Raw genomic sequence first — 9,699 nt, forward strand, 5'->3', positions numbered from 1 at the left:
TTAAACCAAAACTTTGGTTACAGGAGCATTTTTACAGCAGCAGCATAATAGTGTCCACTCAGTAGTCGCTATCTTGTATTCTCTCTTCACTCTTACTCTCTATTTATCACATTTCAATGAGAACCTGTTCTCAACAGTGTCACCTCGTGGTATGGAGTGGTAGGGATTAGAATGTGAGATAACAACAACTGACATCCCTGATAACGCATGTCACGTGACCAATTGCATACACTGGTAATGCTCATCCCATTGGACAAGGGCATTGTCGCAGATTGCTAGAATAATAAATGATCTCCTTCACATTCAAGCAGGATGTATCACAGTGAAATGCTTAAAAGTGCACAACAGCTGGTAGCAAAGACGACAGGGTCAGCAGCGCTTGTTATTTATTATCTATGTTGTGTTCTGCACTGGTAGCCGAGGCCAATGCCAGTGATCTTCTTCAGGGTCAATTCTTTTGAGCACACACACAGAACAGTTGGTTGATACTATAATAGGATAACATCTTTTAAACACATGAACATGCTTAAGGGAAGATAATTTACTCACATTTAGTCACCCATCTTTAGGTTTTACTAATTAAATGTGTCACATGCTCCATAGTTTTATGGAAAATGGGGGAGGTCCGGATATTTGCCGTTTGGAACCAGCCAGTACGTTATGATGTCAGACATTAAAATATGATCCTTTATTTTGAATTGAATGGGCCATCGCCACTGTGAAACACTGAAGAGAGCAAATGTCATCAAATCAGAGACTAATACAGGTGAGTAGAAAAAGTAAAGAGTTTATTGCTCAACCAAAGCAAAGAAGAGCAGGCGGCGGAGGCAGAGAGCAGGCTGGCTGGTAGAGTCCCAGGGACGGCACGAGTGCTGAGCGGCAAGGCACACAGGATTACATGAGCAAAACTGAGAGAGAACACAGGTTGGTCACTGCAAAGAACAAGAACACCGAAGATTCACAGAGAACAAGCACGCAGTGTCACAAAAGAACGAGAAGGAATTATCTGGAAGAGCATTTTTGATGAGCTGAGTGGACACATGCCATGCCTGCCACACATGCCCCTGCAGGAGAAAAAAACTGAAACGGAAACCAACTCTGAATCATCACAGATTAACTCTTTGCATGAGGACATGTACACTGGTCAGAGCAGTCCCTACACTGACACCACTCTGTGACTTTGTTTACATGACGCCTGGTAAGGTGATTCGTGTTCCTGCTCTTTTCCCGACCCTCGTTCTGTTTGTATGTGATCCTGAGGTGAATTGAATGCATAAATTATTCAATTTTTCTCAGGTCAAACAGTTACCTCATCCCAGGGAGTGAGTAGCCTCCTAACAAAGAAGTGTGTGTTTAATCAGTAGGGTCATGTTATGTCCCTGCTGTGTCAATATTAAACAATTTTTGTCGGCAGCACTTGAATTCCTGTCATGATGTCATTAAAATGTTTCCTGTGAGCTCTGAGCAGCTTCGAGTCAGACGAAACAGGAACCAGCACAGACCTTGAGGGTTCAACTCCAGAGGAACAAATTGTGCAGTCACTTGCATAATGGGATAATTTTATATAAATTATAAGCATTTGATGGCTTATCATTGATGATTTACGATTATTCATTGCACATGACAGTTTTACATTATAGCACTTTTTTTTATCATCTGTCATTGTACAACAAAAGCAGTTTTACAGACTGAATAAAACTCTTGGAACACACTAGATTAAAGTGTGAAGAGAGAGTCACATGTTTATGGGAAATTGTTACTGATTTATATGAAAATCTGTTTATAGTTTGTAATAATTAAAGAAGACTGCATCGGTAATTTTTTCTTAACGGTTTTTTGATCATCCCCCGGTTTGGATACAAAACCTAATCCTTCATGGTCTGGTTTGTTTTTTGAGTTGAATCGAATTTGGGTTTCAATGAAGAGTGAGGAAGTGCTAAGTTGGGTTCAAAAGAGAAATCTTGGCTCCTGGTATGAAACAGGAAACAAGCAGCAGTCTTTTAAGTGAATCAATTCTACCACCCCCACCTCCTTCTGAGGACATTATACGTGATAATAATGACTTCACATTAATGATTTTCAACCCGATCCCCATCAGAAACAAGGCTTAGGCAAAGAAAGAGTTCTGCTAATAGCTGGGTAAAGATTGTAGTTTAATTTTAATTTTAGAAGTAGTTCTGACAAGTGTGGCATGTGAAAAGTTGTCCACAGTAAACATGTTCCTAACTAGAAACATTTACAAATGAAAGGTTCCTATTAAATTCACACTTGCACACATGGGTCATTTTTGACCCATGTCAAAAATGACCCATGGGTCATTTTTGACCCATGTGTGTAAACTTGAGAAAATGAAAATAATGATTTGTGGTAATCAAAAAAGATATTTTAATGAATACTTTGTAATATTAAATGATTAAATAAATAGATTAAAAAAGATATAGCAAAGAAGCACAGCCATGCATGAAATAACATGTGAAATGAATACGGGTCATTTTTTACCCATGTTGTGCCTTAGAAGGGTAGTGATACAAAAATGATTTTTATTAAAAAAGTAAAAAAGGACAAATGAAAATAAGAATTTGTAATGGTCAAAAACAAGTTAATTGAGGAATTCCTGGAATTCTGAATGATGAAATACATTTATTGCAAAGATATTTACAATTAAAACTCCATCGGGTCACTTTTGACCCATATTGTGTATCAAAGGGTTAAAATAAAATTGAAGTTATTAATTAATTAGATGGAAATGGAAAAAAACAAAAACATTATGTCTTTAATCTTTACAAAATGTTTTCGTGTTGCTCATTATAAATTTGTGCTTCTTAATGAGTCCGACATAACGAGACAGGAACCAGCTCAGTTATTCTTTAAACTCCACCACACCGAGTTTGAAAGGCTGATGCCAGAAGATGTAATAACTTCATCTTATAAAGTGTTTGTTTGCTTTTGAATGTCCCAACTAACTACGCTAAACATGGAATGTAGTTACGGCCAATTTCTGGTCTGAACACATGGTTTGAATAGTTTGGGTTTCCTTCCTCTTGGTCTTGCCTGCCAAAGCGTCGTCAGAGTGAAGAATCTCCGGACCCGACCTGGAGTAAACCCTTCAGCACAGCGGCGGGCTGCCAGAGCGAGTAGGCGATCGGGGACACCTAAATCAAGGCTGCTTTCTACGCTCGCCCCCGGCGCTGTGTGACGGGCTCCTTCCATTCACCTCTCTCACACTCTTATATCTGGTATTTCTGTTTCTCTTATCCCCCCCGCCTCTCCCCCAGTGTGTCCTTGCCTGCTGCTGTGTTTTTCTCTGTTTGCCTGCTCATTATTTCCCCTTGCAAATGCTTCTTCTCTCTCTCCCTCGTCTTCGTCACACACTCAGCCGACCTTTGCTCGGTTCAGTTCAGTTCATCGTTCTTTCAAACAACTTATCTCCCGGGCCTTTAAACACAGGCTGGCAGGTAATGACGTTGCGGCAGCTGCTTCTACTTAAACTTCGAATCAGTACTGCTGGTGTTCAAACACGTGTAAACACTAACATCAACAGTGGCTCCATTCCATTAAGTGTCAGCAGACAATGTTCGGGAGTGAGCATGCTCAACACCAGCGCCCTGGAACTGGCCCACCTAAATTCTTAATGTTATAAAGTCCATGTGTGCTTTCGCTCATTTGACAGCTCAATATGTCTGCTGTGAAAATCTGCTGTGTTAGAGATCTGGAGAAGCACTCACCCTCTGCGTGCTGCGGTTGGTGGTCTGGCCTTCTGGTTCTGAAGCCACTGCAGTTTGCCAGAGCTGATAAAAACAAAGTGTAAATGCTGAAGTCTTTGGGGCCTCGGGCCAAATTAATAAGCTTTAATTCCAGGCCTCCATTGCTCTCGATGACCCCGATTAACGGACTGTATTATTTCTAGCTGAACTCACTGTAATGATCGATTTAATCCATGTGTGATATGTTCTTTTTGCCACTAATCAAGATTCCATTTGGCACCTTTTTCACGCTCACTCCAATTCTGTCTTCTTTTTCTTTTTTTAAATTTGGTAATTAAAGCCTGATTGATATATTCACATTTGAATTAATTCTACCTGGCCGTCCTCCCTCCATCCCACTAGGCTGAGCTGTGGTGTCTAACCTCAGTGTCCCCTCACACGGCACAAGGCAAACTACGGGTAAACTTTGTCGCCAATTCTTCTGATTTTACCCGGAGGTCAAGTCTGAAATTGGCTTAAGGCTGTCCCGCCATGTGTTGTCCCATGTACCCGATTAAATGACACCAGGCCGCAGCTGTGGACTTGATATAAAGATGGACGGCCGTTGGGAGCCAATAGTCAATTATGATGTTTCACCTTGTTTTGTAGCATCAAATGACTATTTAAACCTATGTTATACAAAACTTGAACATACAGTTTGATACAAACTGCCTAAAATGACAGAAAACATCAAAAAAACATTTTGACTTGTACTTTGACTTTTCTGTTTGATCCATGTCCCATCTACTAACATGGGAGAGACAGGGTCTGTGACCTATACTTTGGCTTATCTATTGGGGCGCTGTCCTGACATCCATCTTTATATACAATCTATGGCTGCAACAATTCTAAAACCTGGAATAGAATTATACATTTATGCTTCACACAGTCTTTAATTTTGTAGTGTTCCTTCACCGGTTCCCTGCAGACGTGACAGAAACAATTGTTGTTGCTGATTCTGCTCTTTGCTGGACTTTGCAGCATCTCAGCTGTGTGGACAGACCCTTCAATTCTTACCGTTCACAGCATTGTACCACTGCCCTGGCACCTTTACTGTACATAGGCTGATAACTCATTCATCTCACTCCGGCATCAGAGAGGTCTGAGCGAGAAGGGTACCAGATGCCATGCGTTGATGGCAAGAAGGACTTCGTCTCTGCTTTGGGTTAAACATGATAATATAAGCATATCCTGTCATATACTCCAGATAACGATCTTCTCCCAAACTTTACCATGTGCTCTGAGTGTCCAAACATAACATATACATAAAATAAAACATCCATTGTTCTTCAGCGGTTACACAAAAAGGAACACTGAAGAAACAAAAATGAAATAGGAACCTTTTGAGGATACATTCTGTGTCAATGTGAATTTGCAGATGTGCTATGTGTACAAAAAATATAATTCACATAATACGAAGCTAGCAGGGTTGAAATTCCATATAGATAGTGTGGTATCACAGTAGGTTTAACCACTAAAAAGGGTGTAGGGCAGTGCGTCACAGAAGCAGAGAGAAGTCGAAAAAAAGGGTTTCAAACAAATTCCGGTTTATTAATTAACAAAAAGTCTCTCCGGAACCAAAAACATAAAGTTCATCAACGTATAATTACAAGTCCTCCATCCACTTGCTTCTCAGGGGGTTCCTGTCCAAAGGATCTTTGTCTTTGCTGTGTGGTGGCCTCCACTCCTTTGTTCTCCTTCCTCGCCCGCACACCTGAGCTCCAGCTTTAATGAGGGAGACATTGGCACCTCCCCCAGCAGTGCCTTCTGGGAGATGCAGTCCTCCCGGCAGCCATCTTGTGGGGAGGTAGCAACTCTCAGAGTGAGGCACATAATGCCCCTCTATAACCCGCCCCCTTGTGATGCCACAATAGATGGATGGATAGATAGATAGATAGATAGATAGATAGATAGATAGATGGATAGATAGATAGATAGATAGATAGATAGATAGATAGATAGATAGAGTTTTAGTCTTCTGACATGACGGGAAAGAGAGAGGAGGAGGTGGTGTGCTGTTTTCATTACTAAACTCGCTTGCACATCACTTCTCATGGGTGTTTACTGCCCGACGTCAGCAATTAAGGAAGTTCTGGAGAAGACCCCATCGGATCCAGACACTCCTACCGAAAGAGTTAAATATAGGAATGTACACAGGTTTAGCTCATGCAGTTAAAACTCTGCTTTGCATTGTGCACAGTCCTCCTAAAGGATTTCCTTACGATGTTCACACAGCACCCAGAGACGCGGCACCTATCAATCAATCGATCAATCAAATTTAATTTGTATAGCCCATATTCACAAATCACAATGCGTCTCATAGGGCTTTAACATGGTGTGACATCCTCTGTCCTTAACCCTCAGCAAGAGTAAGGAAAAACTACTAAAAACCCTTTTAACAGGGTAAAAATACGTAGAAACCTCAGAGAGAGCCACATGTGAGGGATCCCTCTCCCAGGACGGTAAGAAGTGCAATAGATGCCACGTGTAGGAAAACATCATCAAGATTAAAGTTTTTAGCAGCATTGATGAGAGTAAACATCTTGAAGGACAACCTCAACACGATATGTCAAGCAGTGTAGCTGCAATCATAGTCTATGGTCAGCATCCAGCAAGATCATGATCCACCATCCAGATCAGATGCCACTTTAGTCCACAGTCATTGTCCACTGCCGCTTATTAGGATCCATCATGAGCCGTTGCCGCGGTCCTGGTCCACCGCCCGTATCTGATCCCAATGCGACACATGATCCGCCATTACCACTATGATCAGCCCACACGGTATAGAATCCGCCATACTGGATCCACCATTGCGACCTCTGATGCCCCCTGAATTCTGGGAGCGGAATGCTCTAGTGGGTTTATAAGGTACTAACAGCTCTTTAAGGTAAAAAGGCGCTATATTATTAAGGGCCTTGAAGGTGAGGAGGAGAATTTTAAATTCTATTCTAGATTTAACTGGAAGCCAGTGTAGCGATGCTAATAGAGGAGAAATGTGCTCTCTTTTCTTGGTTCTCGTCAGGACACGTGCTGCGGCATTTTGGACAAGCTGTAGAGTCTTTAACGACTTACTGCTGGAGCCTGATAATAATGAATTAAAATAGTCCAGTCTCGATGTAACAAAGGTGTGGACTAGTTTTTCTGCATCTTTTTGCGAAAGGACATGTCTGATTTTTTAGATATTACGCAAGTTGAAAAAGGCGGTCCTAGAAATTTGTTTTAAGTGACTATTAAAGGATAAATCAGGATCGAAGATCACTCCCAAGTTCCTGACTGTTTCATTGGAAGCAAGGGCAATGTCGTCTAGTGCAGCTATATCTTGAGATAATGTATCTCTAAGGTGTTTGGGGCCAAGTATTATAACCTCTGTTTTATCTGAAGAGAAAATTGCGGGTCATCCAGGTTTTTATGTCCTTGAGACATGCTCGAAGTTTAGTTAATGATTACTTTGTTCAGGTTTTATTGACAAGTATAACTGGGTGTCATCTGCATAGCAGTGGAAATTTACCGAGTGTGTCCTGATAGTGTTTCCTAGTGGAATTGGGAGCGATCAGAAAAATAAGATTTAAACCAGTTAAGGGCGGTTCCATTAATGTTAATTAACTGTTTAAGTCTTTGTAATAACATTTTTAAAAATTGTAATAAAAATATTAGAAGGTCATTAGTGACTATATATTATTTTCGTGGAGAAACTCACACAGCTGATTGGCTACAACTTTTTCTAAGATTTTAGACATGAAGGGGAGATTAGATATTGGCCTGTAATTGGCTAAAACCTCTGGGTCCAGGGTGGTTTTTTTGAGTAGGGGTTTGATTACAGCTATTTTAAAAGACTGTGGTACATAACCTGAGGATAATCACAGATTGATTGTGTTAATAAACAAACTATCAATTAGGGGCCGAATTTCTTTAAGTCATTTTGTAGGAATGGGATCTAAGATACAGGTTGTTGGTTTAGAACCTGAGATTATTTTCCTATGTGGGCGAGCAATGTATTTAAGTAGGTGTCACTGGTGATCTAAATATCTGTCGACCTGTACATGTACATCGCTGCTTGTCTAAAACCCTCAGCACAACCACTCCTTTCTGGAGAGAGGGTTTAAGAAGCCCTCTTATCACACCAGTCAAGCTCTATACCTGCTCATACATATAATGAAAAATAAGAATAGAACATATTCTTATAGCTTGTAGCAAAAAATTGTTAATATTTTCATATAAAATCTCGGAAATGCAGAGGAAGGTGCAGAAATGTGAAATCCCCCATAGTTACTCTAGTCTCCAAATATGTGCTCTTCAATTTTCAGTCTGAAATTGGTTTGATCCAAAATATACCACAAACATTACAAGTTTTCACACACGCCCACAGGATGAATGATCCATTGTTGTAACCTATATTCGTTTTCTCAGTTATTTTTTAATCAGACATATTTAATTTCATGGTTTAGTAAGGGCAACTCATTATCGGAACAACAGAACTGGAAGTGAAAGAAACGTAATATTTTGTGATAATGCGCGTGTGTGTGTGTGTGTGTGTCTGTTTGTGTGTGTGTTGATCTCACTTATCAAATACACAAAAAAAGGGAAAATGATTCATTAATTCATTCAGTTACTTATTTCTCCCATTAAGATGCATTTTCCAATGGATTTTTAGATCACTCACTAGATGGCACCAAGTTAATACTTATTTCAAACTTTTGTGAACAAAAAATCAAATACAACAAGACGCCTGTAATGCGTTCACATTGATCATGATCAGAAAAACAAAAAAGTCTCAAGGGGCATCATGAAAAACGGAACAGGAAGCCCGCCATTTTGCATTTAGTTGCCATTTTGGCCATGTTCCACATTTTTACTTTGAGGTACTTGTACCAGGGCTTATATCAGATCAACTTCAAATAGAGATGAAAACAAAAACAATTAAACATTAAAATTACAATTACAATTTCTAGGACTGCAAAGCAGTACTGGACGGGCCCGAGCACATGCATTTTGAAGCATGGGATGCGTTTTCGCAATGAGGAAAGGATAAATGCTTCCATTCCTGCGTCCGACACATGATGTTGATTCTTGCCTGCTATTTGCTCATTAGATTAAATATGTTTGTTTTGAATCACTGCCCTATGATCTATGTTGTTTTATATAGATCTGTGATCTACTGATTCCAGTATCACACTGATTGACCGACGGAACCCAACCATCACAGTACAAACACAAGCATATAACAAAAAATAATTATAATTCAATTTTATAGATTGGGGACATCACAGCTGTCGCTGAATTTAACAATCCTGCTGTTTGACATTTACTGTCATTCACGTCAACGAGGGCTCCTCCGTCCTCACTGCTTCACTCTCCGTGTGCGTGAGAGTAATGCTGCGTTCCAGACGCCTCTTATGTCAGATATTCTGACCTGAAATTGCCAAGTGCCGACTTCACGTCAAACGTAAACAAACATGTCTGACTGTGAGAAGCTGATTACTCTGTCTCGTGATGAGACAATTCAACTGGAGCCAGTGCAGCCTCCATTCGTACAGAAACAAAGAGGAGGAGGGCGAAGACGCCATTATCTTTTTATTAGACCTTTATTCTTGGAAACACATTCAATACATAAAGGAGAACACACACTGTCATTGAATCTCACTAGCCAAGAAACCATTATTTTAAAACAAACATATCTAATCATATGAACTAGTTAAGAACACACATTCATACTGTGCTAGGAACACACTTTAACCCTAAAATGACATGGACATTATGAAAAATAGTTAAATTATGTAGATATCAGTAGAAACAAGATATATAAACAAATATTTTGTTTTAATCAATGAGTTAAACTTTCTAGGGACATAAAACTGTTAATAGTCTATTTAAAACAGTGAACTATGAATATATATACTATGAATATCTGCTGATAAATCCTAATAAATCTTTTTTTGCAAATTAATAATTTCTCTCC

Source organism: Pleuronectes platessa, chromosome 17, assembly GCF_947347685.1.
Source record: "Pleuronectes platessa chromosome 17, fPlePla1.1, whole genome shotgun sequence".
In the NCBI taxonomy this organism is placed as follows: Eukaryota; Metazoa; Chordata; class Actinopteri; order Pleuronectiformes; family Pleuronectidae; genus Pleuronectes; species Pleuronectes platessa.